Source organism: Megascapheus bottae, chromosome 7 (assembly GCF_031878675.1).
Source record: "Megascapheus bottae isolate mThoBot1 chromosome 7, mThoBot2.hap1, whole genome shotgun sequence".
NCBI lineage: Eukaryota > Metazoa > Chordata > Mammalia > Rodentia > Geomyidae > Megascapheus > Megascapheus bottae.
In genome coordinates this window covers 60,203,844-60,220,209 of record NC_143515.1, presented here as the reverse complement: position 1 = coordinate 60,220,209, position 16,366 = coordinate 60,203,844, and the positions used below count along the sequence as shown (strand labels likewise).

The 16,366-nt window shown below is 37.8% G+C and overlaps 1 pseudogene; it reads left to right on the top strand.

Moving 5' to 3' along the window:
• Positions 1 to 2,223: 2,223 nt before the first annotated feature.
• On the top strand, positions 2,224 to 12,217 carry LOC150060886 (large ribosomal subunit protein eL8 pseudogene; annotated as a pseudogene).
• The last annotated feature ends 4,149 nt before the right edge of the window (positions 12,218 to 16,366 follow it).

The window sequence follows — 16,366 nt, the reverse complement described above, 5'->3', positions numbered from 1 at the left end:
CCAAGAGAAAGTATAACAGTCAAATGATAACACAAAAACAGAGAACTGGGGTTTCTTCCTAATTCTTATGTCATTCACCAGAAATCATGCCCCCCACATTCATCTCTTTAAGGCTATGATGATTCTGTGACTTCAGTTGATATTGCAGACATGAAAAAGAGCGTTCTCCAGGCACTTCCATTTAAGTAACTAATAGAAACACACTGCATTGCTGGTACTGAGATTACCACACTCTGGGCATTTCTGCTGCCTGCATGACTATCTTTTCTTTGTAACTTTTATTGTAAAGGTGATATGCAGAGGGCTTACAATTACATAAATCAGGTATTAAGTGCAATTCTTTGTGAACACTGTTAACCCCTCCCTCATTCTCTCCCAGTTTTTTTCCCTTCCAGCACCCTGGAAACCCCAAGTTGTTTCATTTTCAACACAGTGTCTAGTGAGCATCTCTGCTGAATTACTTCACCCTTTGTTTCCCCTCCCCAAATCAGATAAAATTATCTACAAGACAAAAGACAAAGAAACCAAAAACAGCATTAAAAAGGAGGATAAACGGGGGGGAAAATTCCACAAAACTTAAAATTTAAGCCTCTTGTTTCCATATCTTGAGTTCATTTCAATAAGCAACCTTTTCTATGATCATATGCACATAGCTTTTGAGCCCTGGTGATCCACTCCTACCAATACCCTTCTTTGGTCTATCTCCCTGTGTGACTCCTGTTTAGAGTCCTGTTTAATCTATCATGTCCAATTTTAATTGCTTGTCATTTACTATCCATTGGGATTACTTGTGGATTTAGAAGCACATTCTAATGATTACAAATGAGAGGAACCACTGCACAACTATCTTTATCCTACTGTGCTCATGTGGTTAGAAAAGGTGATACTATGCTCTATCCCTAAAACATAAGCCTAAGAGTTAGTGGTCTCTTGACAAAGATTTTGTTAGCCAGTACTATCAGTCTTAGAGAATGCTTGAACACAGTGAACTCCTAGGAAAGGTGAGGAAGAACTGAGTCTTCATTTCCTTTTACATAAAATTACCAAGGGTTGTTATGTGTGTTGGGGGGAAATACAAGGCATAAAAATCTGTAGAGAAAATTAAAACTCAAATCAAAACCATCCATATGGTCCACACACTAAAAGATAGGTTTTATGAGAACAGGTAAGATGAAGAAATAACACATGGGCCAGGAGTTTGGCCTAGTGGTTAAAGTGCTTGCTTAGCATGCATGAAGACCCAGGTTCGATTCCTTGGTACCACATACATAGAAAAAAGCTGGAAGTGGTGCTGAGGCTCAAGTGGTAGAGCACTAGCCTTGAGAAAGTCCAAGGACAGTGCTCAGGCCCCGAGCTCAAGCCCAGGACTGGCAAAAAAAAAAAGAAATAACACATAACAAAAAAGATACACAAACATATTAGAATGTGTTTATGTGATTTTTGAAGGAGTTGTGAGATTGAGGATGTTGGGAAACAAATAGACAAGTTTAAAAATCCTTTCAAGCATTGATTTGAGGGGATGGAAGATGTAATAAGGAATCTGATTACATAAGGAAAATTATCAGTTCCTTGAGAACTCTAGGATATGGAAACAAGAGCTTTATCTTGTGTGATTGTTGTTCTTAAGGCACTATGTTATTTCTCTTCTCTTTTGTTGCCCTTTGGTTAATCTCCTATTGGTACTGTATCCGACTTTGTTGCCTGGTATATTGCATATACATTTATTTGTTTATTTGAAATATAAAATGGAAGGGGAGAAAACAAGATGATTGGGGGGATGGGGGAGGAAAATTGGGATAAAATCATAAGAAGGGGTATCAATGTGTGAGAATTAATGCACTTACTACCTGGTGAATGCAAATGTAACCCCTCTATACATTACCCCAACAATAAAAAATAAAAAAGAATATTAACAATTAAAAAATGTATTAGTTCCTTGATATAAACTAACAAAATAGTACATCCTAGGTTTAAAAAAAAATGTGTTGTGTTCGTGTCAATCAAAATGCAAAAAGCAGTAAATGAGTGCATTCAAACAGGAGACTGGACAATACAAGAAAAAACAATGCCAGCTAAAACAAATGTCAGGCCATTAGACTTCATCAAAGGCATAAGTTGTTACAGCTGATTATAAAATGATCTTTGATTTTGTTTTTATAATCCACCATTGAGAATATCAACATAATAACACTTTGTAAAGCACAAGTGGCCATACGAAGGAAGATGAACCTCAGGTAAGAGAAGAGAAGAAAGAAAACTCATAAAGGAGAAGCTTCTCCAGTTAAGCCTATGGTTTAATAGTGAAAGGTGAATAGAAAGGAGCAAGGAATGAGTCAAGAATTGCAAAGCTAAGTAACACCAGAGACAGAGTCTTCATACCAGAAGGAGCTTTATCGTTATTGTTGTTTTTGGTCTTAGCAGAGTAAACTCTTGCCTTCAGAAAATCCATCGACAGTTTTAATTCTTCGGTGACTATTTTTAAAAGGAGAAACTTCGGAAATAATCATACCCTCTCTTTCCCTCCTTCCCCGTCTAGACATAGTCATGGACAGATAGACGGGCAGTCAGATAGATGTATCTTTCAGAATCTAAAGGAGGTTGTCATAAAAATTTAAACTAATTTGTTAGTGCAACTTTGCACCTTCTGCCGCACTCTGAATAGCTCATTCTCAGCAACATTCATTTCTGTCTATATATAGGTACCAGCTCACTCTCCTTCCCTAGCCTTGGACTTGAGAAAGACCAAGTAATTACTTCCTGTGGGGAGAGCAATACGAGGAGTCCTTCACTGTTTCTACTTCCCCTTCAGACATTACCCAAGGTCAGACAATGGCCTCTTCATTCAAGAAACCAGGTGGTGCAGAGGGACAATGAACAGAGTGGTGAAATCACAAACCATTGACTGGCTGGTATAACAATGGCATTCACAGATCAAAGCTAGAAGAAGAAAGAAGAAGGAAGAGAAGGACAACAAAGACAAGGAGAAGGAAAAGAAAGAGAAGAAGGAGAAGCAGAAAGCTGCTCCAAGAAGGACAGCTTAAAGCCCAGAATAGTGCTAGGCATTGACGGCTCATATCTGTAACCTCAGTGACTCACACCACTGAGGAGGCGGAGATCTGAGGGTTAAAGTTCAAAGCTAGCCTAGGTAGGAAAATCCCCATATGACTCTCCTCTCCAGTTAGTCATCCTAATACCAGAAACGGAGCTGTGGCTCAAAGTAGTAGAGCACTTGCCTTGAGAAAAGAACTGAGGGACAGTGTTAAGAACATGCGTTCAAGGCCTTCCTTCAACCGATAAAAAGAAAAAAAATCCAGAATAGTTCCTCTGAAACAGGACTATTTCTTAGAAACTTTAAAACATACTCGTACTCAGATTCACTCTCAACTAATTAAATCAGATTCTCTGAGGATGGGGGCAGGGCAGGGGGGTGGCTTGTGTGTTATTAAAGCCCTTTAGGTAATTATATCCTATAGCTAGAGCAAGAAATATTTTTCAAGAAGATCCAAGGAACAGATAATTATTATACTCTAGTCGCTTATTAAGGGTAGTTTTCTAACAAAACATTTAATTAGTAGCTAATCAAGGCAACTGAAATGGAGAACTAACTGCAGGCTGTGTATTGTTGATATTTTTTGTGTTGGCGTTTGGGGTTTGTATTTTTGTTTTTTGAGATCACAGTCAAATGCTAATTTAGAAAGTGACCATTTTTTTTAAAGTGACAAATGGCTGGAGGCTCAGAGGAGTGAAAGAGAAAAGGTATGCAGGAGATGGAGATAGGCGGGAGGAGCCATGGCTTCTGATCACAGAACTGGGTTCCTCACAGCTTTGATTCCTCCTCACATGCCCATCTACACAAGGCAGGTTTGCAGGGCTTTGCTCAGGGTGGCCAAACAACTGCATGCACTTCTCTCGGTCTGCATTGCAGAGGGATTTTTCCATCTGTGAACCAGCAACCTGTCAGCAGTTTCCCCCAAACCAGGGGGAATGAGAAGCCCGAGGAGATATGTTAGTTCTTGTCTACGTTCTCCCCCTCTCCTCTTCATCATTTGTCTGCCCCTTTCCCCTTGATGGCATCTCACCCAACTTGCTCCCTAGTGTTTGATTTTGCTGAACTTTGATTTTGACTTTCTAAAGCTTTATACTCTTTGAGATCTCCCTTCATTTACTGTATTTTAATTAATTCATGCATATACATTTGCATATCACCCAACATATTTACTAATGACTTTGCAAGCTGAATCTAGCTTCTACATAGAAGGGAAAACATGAATCCTTTGTCTCTCTGGGCCTGAACTACTTAAGGAGAGAAGGGAAGGGATGAGTCACAAAGTTGAAAGTGATCAAGATAAACTGCTTTGTTAGATAGCAACTACTTAAAGATAATAATTTGGGGGGAAATTTTTAAATGAAGCCTGAAGGCACATGGAATCCCTGTTGGCTAGCTACTGTTTAAAAGGCAAAAGGCTCCAGTGGGTAGGACTAGAAGAGCTGTTGGTAATACGACTCACACTGAGTGTGTGAACAAACTACTTCTGTCTTCAGACTTGAATTCAACAAAATCTCCGTTGGTTAACTAATCCAACACATTCAAAGTGATTTTTTTCATATATTCTTATTGTAACTAATAGAAGGGTTACATTATATTCACCAGATAGAAGGTGCATTACTTCATATACATTGATACCCTTTCTCATGTTTTGGTCCCCATTTCCCTCCCCCAACCCCTGCCCCTCATCTCCTTTCTCTCCCTTCCCTATCCCACTTCAAATGATTTTGTGATGCAGTAATCTGTTGATAGTTCAACTTGTTACTGAAATACTACCTCTCCCCCTCTCATCAGCATCAGTGTTCCTACTGATTTTGTCAGTATTTTCCCTCCAAAGGATCCCGTGAGGTAAAATTTTAGGCCTACTTCCACTTCTTTGGCTTCCTGAGGATAAAGTTAGGCAGTGAATTGGCTGTTACCCTACACCTGGCACATCTCTGAACCGGCCTATTTTGCTGAGGAGCTATTGATGTCATTGGCAGGCCTTGTTTCAATTCTGGTCTTGCAGTCTCAGGTATTTGTCCATCCTTCACACAGACTCAGTACCATTCCCCACTGCTCTTCCTGGAAACCCCAGGGCTCTGTCTCACTGTAATAGGTCACTATCCACAAATTCAGCAACTTAGCCACCTGTGAACATTTTGTCATGCTGATTTTCATCTTCAGTCTCTGTGCTACAAAATAAAAATGGAGAAACTAAAAGGTTTGTCTCAAATGCCATCACGAAATACAACTTTTCCAATTATGATTCCCTCTTCTCTGAGCTTTGGTAATATTTACCATTCTTTTATAGTTCTCCTGCTATTTTACTCTCGGTGGCTATGAGATAGGATCTTTCTGTTACAAGTATAAAATGTATTCATATTGGGCAGGGGATTTGGTGGGGGGGGATAAAGCAACAACATAATCAACTGAGAAATAGAACAGAGTTTTGCCCCTGGTTAAAGCAGAGCTTGAGTTTGAAACATCTGTGATTCTTTAGCCCCACTCTCTCTGTTCTTTCCACGTCTGGGTTTCATCCTCACAGCTGGCTCCTTTTACTGTATTAAGTTGGTTGCTAACAGCAATCCTATGTGTTTATGTGTTTATATGTGGCATATATACAATATAGCCTCCCAACATCTTTAAAAAAATATTTTGCGGGGCCGGGAGTTTGGCCTAGTGGTTAAAGTGCTTGCCTAGCATGCATGAAGACCTAGGTTCAATTCCTCGGTACCCCACATACATAGCAAAAAGCTGGAAGTGGTGCTGAGGATCAAGTGGTAGAGCTCTAGCCTTGAGAAAGTCCAAGGACAGTGCTCAGGCCCTGAGCTCAAGCCCAGGACTGGCAAAAAAAAATATTTTGCCAGCTAACAACTGACCACACTACTCCAGATCTCCTTCAACTAAGAAAAAGTCATGCATTGAAGTAGTTTTTGAGAACCTGAATTTTAAAGCAAGGATCAGGTTGCTTCTGCCCATAAACTGAAGCACAGAGAGGTTAAAAATCTGCCCCATGGGCCTATTTTTGTAGTTTTCGAGAAACACAGAAACCCACAGTTGCTTATGTGTTCACTGTGACAACTATCGGGTAATATGTGAATAGTTACGACAAAGACTGTGTGGCTCTACAAAAGCCTGAACTATTTGCACACGGCCCCCTGGCAATCCTTGGTTTAAATCAGTTTAGGCTCATCCTTGATGTTGGTCGTAAGTTGGTCTCGAAGTATTTAGCTGCGGTATAATGAAAACTAGGGAAAGATCCCAAAAGGGAAATCTGTCTACTCCAAGGAAAGGGGAAGTTGAAGAAAGCTGTTAGGGCTCTAAGCTAATTGTATTTGTTTTCATACTTTGTATAGTACTCTGCATTAGGTTACTGAGTGGTAGGTTACTGCTGAACTACTGTATTCCCTCCTCTTAACTCTGCTTTTCCTCTCTTCTGAGAATGTAGATATCAAATGTTCTAGAAATTCCCTCAGATATAAAGCAACATTCCTCTGACTTCCTTCCTCCATCATATTGTGAAGGAAATTATGGGATGTGACATTAGATTTATAATCTCCATTTGGTTTATGTGCCCCATATGACCATAAACCCTAAAAATACTGCAGAAACTCCTGGGAGACAAACATTTATGGTTTAGAGAAAAATAAGACCAGCACTACTGTAATTACCATCGATAATGTTTCCTTGCTTTATTCTCAGAGAAACTTTACAACTACGGGTCAAGCTTACAAGAAAAATCTTTATTTTTCATAATCCTGTTAGATCCATATTTTTGTGCAATAACCCAAATTAATCTAAAATTTTTAATTTGGAAGATGTCTGGGGTTGCTTATGGTACTACTTAAAATGAGAATAAAGCAATAAAAACATGTTATAATTTAATATTCATATTTCATTTATGAAGACATCACACACATCTAATTGGAATATTTTGAATATAAATGAAGCTCTTATCCTTATTTAACTTATTAAAATGCCCATTTTTTCCAGAATGTGAGTTTGTCAAATATCATTCCTGTTTGGTGGTTAGCAGTTTTTATTTTAGTCTAGTGATTTATTCCTCTCACAGGATGTTGATTTTAAAAAGAATGTGAGGAGGGAATATGTTAAGAATGGAGACTGCAGAATACCAAAAATTGCACATTAATTACAAAAATTACTTTTCTAACATTTTCAATGTTGCATTTGAACATCAAGCTGAAAAAATGCAAAGCTAAAATTCCCAGTATTTTCCACACCGACTGCATCATTTCCTGCCAAAAGGAGAAACTAAATAGATGAGAATGTGTTGCCATGACTTAACTGTGAGTAATTTCTAAGGACTAAACTACTGGGGGATTCAAAGCTGTGCAATTGTGGTTGACATTCAGATTGTCATTTACTATTCACATCCCAGCTTCAGCCTGATAAGGTAACAAGTACCTCCTAAATGCAAATTGGTGAGGCCAACCCTCTCCCTTCAATTGCACCCCACAATGGGACATATCCTCTCTTCTTACTTCTCATGTCTTGTCTTCACATCTGCATTGTGCATTGCTCACAATGGATTTCAGAGCAACCTTGAAATGCTGTGATATTAGCAACTCATTACCTGATATTTACTGCTGATTTGCTTCCATCTGAAATATAATTTTGTGATCTTAATTTCTCAGCACAAAAAATCACTTTCAATATGCATGTGTATTCATTTACTGTGGAAGGGGTTGTAACTGCCAGCTACTTGTCCTGGTCTACCATGCCAGCCTCTAGAGAGATAAACATTCTGTTTCTTCTTGCAAATAATAACCTACTGGCAGCTGAAAGCCATGTCTAATGTGTCTGATTTTGGAAAGATATACAATTAGTGATAATACAGATTAGATTGAGGTACAAAAACTTTTACCACAGTTGACACATTCCATTTCCACCCAGTATTTTTCATGCTTTCTATCCATATTTAACAATTGTTTTTGACTTTCCTCACATCCTTAATTCTGTATCCCCATCTTTATTACTGAGAGTAGAAGGACACATCAAGAGCTGTTTCACTTAGCAAAATACGTTGTCTAGAACACATCTGAATATATCTATACTAAATTTTGACTTTCAAAGTTATTTAAAAAGCAAAAACCCAAATACGCTGTTTAACAGTGACATACCTAGCAGAATATTTGTTAAATTTGCAGATTGTCTGTTGTTTTTGAGTAATGCCCAACCTATGTGACAAAATTTTCTTGTCTAACCAAAAAGCCTTGATGATCAACCAAGGGAGAGCAGATACTGACTGTAAAGCTTTTTACAAATTTAAAAAAATACAAAATAAAGCAACAGAGTTTTTTTTGTTTTAATTTTATCTTATTGTCAGGGTGATACATAGAGGCATTACATTTACATTTGTAAGGTAGTGAGTTCCTTATTTCTTGAACATTGTCACCCCTCATTTTCAACATATTGTCTTGTGAATATCAGTGTTACATCCTTTATCCTTTTTCTCATCATCTTGTTTTTTTCCCTCTCCTTCCCTATTCAAATAAACAAATAAATGTATGTACAATATACCACGTACCAAAATCAGATACAGCAGCACCAGGGGATAAGCCATAAGGGGGAAAAGTGTAAAGAAATAATTTCACATAGTACATTAAAGACAACAGCCACAAAGATAAACCTCTTATTTCCATAAAGGGTTAAAATGGAAAATACACCATATTTTTCTTCCTTGGTTATTTTCTGTTCCCTACAGCCCTTCCTGATCTATCTCCAGGGAGTCATTCATGATCCACGTCAATAGGTCCTTTCAATATTCAATATGTGTAGTTTAGACTTGTTACTGGGGTTGGGAATGTGCCTTAGGGATAGAGTGTCTGCCTAATTCCTCAGCACCACATGAACAGAAAAAATCAGAAGTGGTGCTGTTGCTAAAGTGGTAGGATGCTAGTCTTGAGAAAAAGAAGCTCAAAAAAGTACCCAGGCCCCCCTGAGTTCAAGCCTCCTGATTGGCAAAGAAAAAAAAAAAAGACTTGTTACTCTGTTACATTCTTCCCCCACATCAACCTGGCCTGTTCCTTGATAATATTCATTCACTTTATAAATGAATAATCGCAAAAACTAAGCAGCAATACAACTTTACAATATGGATATGGTTATGTTGTTCTGTTCTAGCACAGACATGTAATAAATAATATACATACATTAATAAACTTAGATTGTTCTAAAACAAGTTCTATGATCCATTCTTAATACCTCAGCTACTTAAAACAGGATGAGGAAAGCTCAATGGCTGCAACCTTCCAATGGTGAATTTTTGGAGAGGGTTTTGATTAGATGTGCGTGTGCGTGTGTGTGTGTGTGTGTGTGTGTGTACACACACCTGCCTGTCTGTCAGAATAAGCAAATTCTACTACTTCCAAATGACAATAAAAGCAGAGAAATATGTAACAAAGTTTAGTGATGAAAAAATACATAAAATTTATCCTCAAAGATTTATCCTCAAAGAGTTGAATGAACCAAGAGGAAGGCCTGACTTTCTGAGATTTTGAAGTCTAATTCATGGTAGAGATCCAAAGTGGATATTTAAGTGTCATTGAATAAATGTAGAAGAGATTATAGCATAATAGATTAGGACTAGTAAAAATGACTAAATGAGAATTCTTAATGTTATATTAGCATAGGTTAATTATCCAAAAGGGCTTCATTATGTTATTTAAACCAAGCATATAATATAATCAAAATTAATTATTAACAATATACTATTACACATTATTATATATGTTATTCTCATCCCTGTCATCACCTCCTATTCCCTTTACCCAATCCTTTGCTCCTTGTCCAATCATACCACAGTATCTTTTTGTCAGGTCTAGATTCTGTTTGAGTGAAAACTTGTGGTATTTATCTTTCTGAGCTTCGCTTATCTCTTTTAATGAGGTCAGAATTTTGAAGGTAGAGTTCCAAGAGTTTTAAAAAAATCAGTAGTGTGCTCATGATTTTTACTAAAGAATAAATGTACTTTCAGAAAACTCCTGGAATAAACAATTTGCAACTTTTATATTCTTAGGCAAGAGGCTGTGAAATAATAAAGTGATGTTGATGTAGACAGCAATCATATCCATTCCTATGTTTGCAATCTCTGACAAACCATTTACTTTCCTTGTGTCTCCCCCACCCCAACCTTAACGCAGGACTAATAATTTCCATGGAATTGGCTAATAAAAAATAAGCTATTTGTGAAGTCCAGGTAGAGTGCCTGACATAAAACAGATTTTCAACAAGTACAAATTGTCCTTTAAAAAAATAAAATGAAACTTCTGAGCTGTGACTCCAAGAACTTTTCAAACTTTCAAATAGAAACAGAGTTTCTGACCTCCCAGGATTGCTGTAATAATGACATGACAGTCCCTGCTGATCCTTTGCTGGATGTTGGGGGAAATAGTACATGAGATCTTTTCATTTTGAACTTTAGTTTTAATTACCTTAGAGGAAATAGATGTGAGGAAGTGGTATGAGTTCCAGATAGCTCAGGAAATCTGTTATTTCACATGGTTATTCTTAGCTCTACTGAAACACCAAGGCAAAGCTTCACTTCAATTTAGCCTGGCCAACTCACTTTTTAGATGTGACCCAAGGAAGTTCATTCATCATATTTCTTAAAAAGTGACTTATAATCAATCAACGAATGTGTGGGGGGGGGTTCACTGAACTGTGTGACTGACTATTCAGTGAACAAACCATGAAGACAAGAGAGTGCTTTTCACAACTTTTGCAGCAATCAGGTCTAGAAGCCAACCACAATCTCTGCAATCATTTTAGGGCCCCAACACGCTCAGTACATTACCAGTGACCAACATCTTCCCTAACTATTGCTCATCCTCAACTTGGAACAACCCAAGAAAAGTCAAATATGCCTCGCGAACCAATCATATATAATGACACAATTCTAATTAGTCCACCTCCACTTCCGAACACTAACAACTTCCAATTGACATGTCACTATCATCTTCTGTTTTTTTCTCTCCTATAATGGTTTCCCATGCCTTTGTTGTCACAAGCCCTGATGAAATAAGCCTGGGCCTGTTCTTGTTTAGGTGGTCTTCATTTAATTCTACAAGACATTTTTGTGAACGTTTAGCAATCCATTTAATGAACTAAAGTGCAAGAATCCGACTTCCTCTTGTTTTTCCAGCGCACATTGAATTGACTGCCATCAACAAGACTAGGCCACTCTCCTCCACTGGTTTTTTTCTCAGAATCCAAATATTAAAATGACAGGGTACTTTTTTATTTTGGGCAATGTTTATTATTTTATTCGTTAAATGAACCCCAAATTAGAAAAATGTCTGGTCTTCATAAATATTAATATGATACTCTCTCCAGCCACCCAAGAAGCTGAAAGGAAAGAAGGCCCCCAGTCCCCGATGTTATCAAAAAGCAGGAGGCCAAGAAGGTGGTAAATCCTGTTTGCAAAAAGGCCCAAGGACTTTGGCATTAGGCAGGGCATCCAGCCCCAAAGGGACCTCACCCGTTTTGTCAAATGGCCCAGCTACACGCAGCTGCAACGACAAAGGGCGATCCTGTAGAAGAGGCTGAAAGTGTCTTCTGCAATTAACCAGTTTACCCAGGCCTTGCACCGCCAGACAACTAGGCAGCTACTTAAGCTGTCCCACAAGTACAGGCCAGAGACAAAGCAGTAGATGCAGAGACTTTTGGCGTGAGCAGAGAAGAAAGCTGCAAAGGAGATGTCCCCACTAAATCCTTGGAGCAGGGTTTAACACTGTTACTACCTTGATGGAGAACAAGAAGCCTCAGCTTGTGGTGATCGCACAGGACGTGGACCCCATCCAGCTGCTTGTATTCCTGACTGCCCTGTGCTGCAAGATGGGTATTCCCTGCATCATGAAAAGGAAGGCAAGGCTGGGGCGCCAAGTTAACTCGGAAGACAAAGGATTGCTGGTAGATACAAGGAGATCCGTCGTCACTGGGTAGGCAAAGTCTTGAGTTCAAAAATCTATGGCTCGAACTGCCAAGCTGGGAAAGACAATGGCTAAGGAACTGGCTACTAAGCTGGGTGAAGAGTGCCATGTTGATTTCTCTGTACATGAAGATAATAATGAAACCATCCTTCCTCCAAAAGAAGCCCTTATTTATGAAGTGTGCCATCCAGCTAATTTTTTGAGTAGATTCACAAAAACACTTGGACAAATTCACTAATATAAAAGGTAAAAAGCCAAAAAGTAGCCGTAAAGGAAACATAAATCAAAACAAAATTAAGATTCCATCTCATCCATGTAAGAAGAGTCATCTCCAACAATACCAACAACAACAAATATTCAGGGGAGTCCAGGCAAAAAAAGAAAAGAAAACATTAGGAAAAAAAGGACAGTTACTACATTGTTGGTGGGAATGTAAAACAGTGCAGCACTGTGGAAAGACTTTGGAGATTCCTCAGAATCTAAACGGAACTACCCTGTGAACCAGTAAGTCATAAAATGACAGTTTTGTTTGAGTTTTGCACCAGTGTTCACGTGATCCATCCACGGATGGATCGTCTTGAGTCAAAAAAATTATCTGCAAGCAGTAAGCTTTAGAATACAGATGGAAAAAAAATAACTGATTAAAAAGGCAAATGGCCCTCTTGTTTACTAAACGTGAGGATGTCCACATCTAGTGGAAAGTTATCTATGAAGGAAAAATGTGGATTGTCTAATTCCTTAACAAAGCACAGTTTTTTTTTTTTTACCAGGAGTAAGTTCCCCATACACAAACCAATGTCAAGTGCAGCTCAAAAGGGTGAGGAGGTCACTGTGTTATTATTCTGCTTTCATTGCCCTGCATCATGTTATTCTGTAATCGACCAACCAGTGTCCTCTTGAGATTAAGAATATTGCATTTTTGTGTCTGTCTCCCAAACTTTAACTTGGTAGCATATTACTCAGACAATAAATGTTTTCCCAATAAATGTAGAAAGATGAAAAACAATGAAAGAGATCTGAGAAAATGTGAGCTGAGACACTGTAAATTATGTCAGTTAACCTACACAATGAGAGATTAGTCCTCTCAGTATATCTCAAAAAAGTTTTGTCTTGTTATTATTTCATTATTTCCCTAAAGAGCATTTTCAGTTTAGAGTCATTTCTCATGAACTCCTGTAACACATACATTGTATATGGTCACATTTAATGTATATGTGTCTGCATTTGAACATAATAACTGATTTTTCTGTCCCCCAACAAGCAACATCATATGATTATACATATGATTGTACATGATTAATTCTCTTCTCAGGTATGAAATACATGACTTGGTTCCCTAAATTTTACAAATTATAATAAATTACACTTTACTGTCTGATGGGTTAGGAAGCTATATTTGAAGTTTATCAATAGAACCCAACAGTGAAAATTAAAAATCAAGGCAAGTGAAATGAGTCTCCTCATCTACTATCAGGATCCACCCATTCTACACAAGAACCTCACTTTATGATCAAGGATCAGAGTACAGGTAAAACAAACAAACAAACAAAAATCCGTTTTATTCGGGCAATTCTGGCTTGTGAACAAATTAAAAAAGAAATTTGGCCATTCAGAAATCAAGTCCCAGAGTAAGTAAACACACCAGCCTTTAAATGTGGTTTTCTCAGCAGGGACTCTACCATCATGTTTTCAACCCAGACATTCAGATTTATTTTCTTAAGTATTTGGAAACCTCCCCAGTAGCTTTTGGCTTATAGTTAAGGAACAAGTGAGGTTCTGACAGCAAATTTAATTAATAATCTATACCTGAATTTGCATCGTATTTCAGTTGAATAAGGATTGAAATAATGATTCTTCTGCTTCAGAAACACAATGTGTGACTCTGAAATTAGATTCATTTTTCTGTTTCAGCAATATGGTTTTCTGTGATTCATTCTTTTCCTCCTCTACCAATTCCCTTCCTCTCCATCTCTCAAAATTCTCTAATACTCTCTCTGTTTCTCAAAATTTTCCAGTGTGATTGATGGATAAATGAATTCTACAACAAATTCAAGCGATATCATAACAGGTCATGATGGAACATTAGAGTGCTACTGACTTCAAAAATATTGCCATGGTAACTAGCAAATTTGGTTTTGAAGACAAGGAGAGAAAATGGCTATCTCCCAACAAACAAAGGAAGAAGTATATCAGTCAAGGATATAGAATGATTTTTTGCCTTAGTAACCCAATGAACAAAGCTCTCTGTAAGAAACATTACTCAGTGGCCATGTGGCCCTTGTTCTCTTGGCTTAGAAATGAATAAACAATAGAACAAAGAAAGAAAACAAACTGGCTGCATGATAAGTTAATAAACACCCTGTTTATAAAATCAACGCCCTTGATGCTGTGCTGTTAGCAACATGGGTTTTGATGAATTGCTTTCAGCAGGGGTTTAATATTAAAATGTATTTAAAATAGAGAAGCATTCAAACCCTGGTTTTATCAACCTTTGTTAAATCTAGTCCACAACAGTCAGAGCTCTCAGTTCTGAATGTAATTATGAAAACCCATGCCACCTTCTCACACCTTCCCTCAATGTACCTAGTTAAAGAAATTCCCAGAAGTTTTTCTTCCTAATCTCCTCATCTCCTGCTCAATCAGATGAGCTCTCTATATATTTTGTCCTTTTCATTCTTTTCAAATGTTCCAGCTTTCGGCTATACAAATCATTAGAATCTACTTGTCACTAAAAGATGCATGTGTTACTGCACATTTGATGATATTGTTTTGAAGTTAAAACCATCCTGTTTGAAAACAGCCGTTTCCATAGGAACTGGTTTTCCAACTAGATATTACAAGGAGAAGCATGTCATAAATAATTGGCAATGCCCTGTGGGAGCTGTTAAACACCCCAAGATAGGCAAGGAAAGGAGAGAGATATCGGAGAACAGCCACGTGGTGAGAATCTGCAGTGAGAATGCGCATGTGTTCAAATAGTCTAGGTTCCAACGATTGTCATAAAATAAACTTTCAGATTCCAAACCAATACCTGAAATGTGGTGCTGAGTTCATCCTAGCCCAGAGTTAAAAGAAAAGACCAAAAATCACATTCAGAATTAATCATTCTTCTGTTCAAGAGTGGCACTCAGTTCCACACTACATAAAGGGTAATGACATAGCTCAATCAACAGGGGATTGGTGACATAAGATTGCCCCTTCATGATCAAAGCCTGGCTGTATAGGACTCAAAAGAAAGGCTTATGGCCTATTTGTGGAAAATCCTGGGATATTAAAAAAAAAGAGGGAGACGGGTACAGATTTACTTATTTAGGTGATATTCCTTCAACAACTTTTCTTTTCATGGACTTATTTCTGTTATTAAGTTGAAAACAGAAAAGCATCGGGCCCTGACTGTATATTTCAAGCTCCTTCTCATTCAGGATCTCACTGTCTTCACAAACCTCAGCAGCAAGCTTCTGGCTTGGAAACACAGTGGCTACACACAAAGACCCTTTCATTTCCCCCTACAATAACCATGACAACCCAGACATTAATAAATATAGGAAATAGTCCATAAGAAAAAAGTAAAGACCACATAGTTACAGACACATTTCTAAAATCATAAAAATACTTCTCTCTGAAGAAATTCTAATTCAGTTTTTGTTCCCTTTCTCTATGTCACCTTCCTACAAAATACCATCCAACTCAGTGGTCTTCATGTTCATCTGTACAGTGGAATCTCACATCTCTCGTCCATATTTTCCACCTCTGTCTATACATAGTCATCTGCCTACACAATGCATTCACAACTCAAAACATTTGTCAAAGCTCACACCTCCTACAAATCTGCTCTTCCCATCCTTTAGCTACAAGTCCAGAACAGATAAGAAACATTGGATAGCCCTAAAGTGAATGCTTTCCTACAGAATATAACACAATTGACTTATGTTCAGAGAAAGGCTGACAAATCATAACTTTTAACAATGTGTATTTCTGGATGAGATTCTAGAATACCAAGGGGAAAAACATTTTAGATCATTTGATGAGATATGAATGGTATTCGTGGGTTAGATGATACTGTTATATCGTTGTTGATATCTAGACTTAGAAATGAAGTGGTCCTGGAGGTTTTTGTAGAACGCTTACAACAGGGCAACTTGCTCTCAAAAGTAGTCCATAAAAAATAACAAATGATGAGAAAGGAAAACTGGGAGAGAGGGAGAGATGGGGTGACATTGTCCCTAAAGAAATCCACTCTTTATGTGATTTATGTAACTGTAAACTCCTCTGTAAAGTACCTTTAGAATAACAATTAAAGTTTTTTTAAAAAAATAATGAATGATAAAGGAGAGAGTAAGAAGGTAATGAATCAAATGCAATAAAATGGGAATAGCTGAGAAATGTG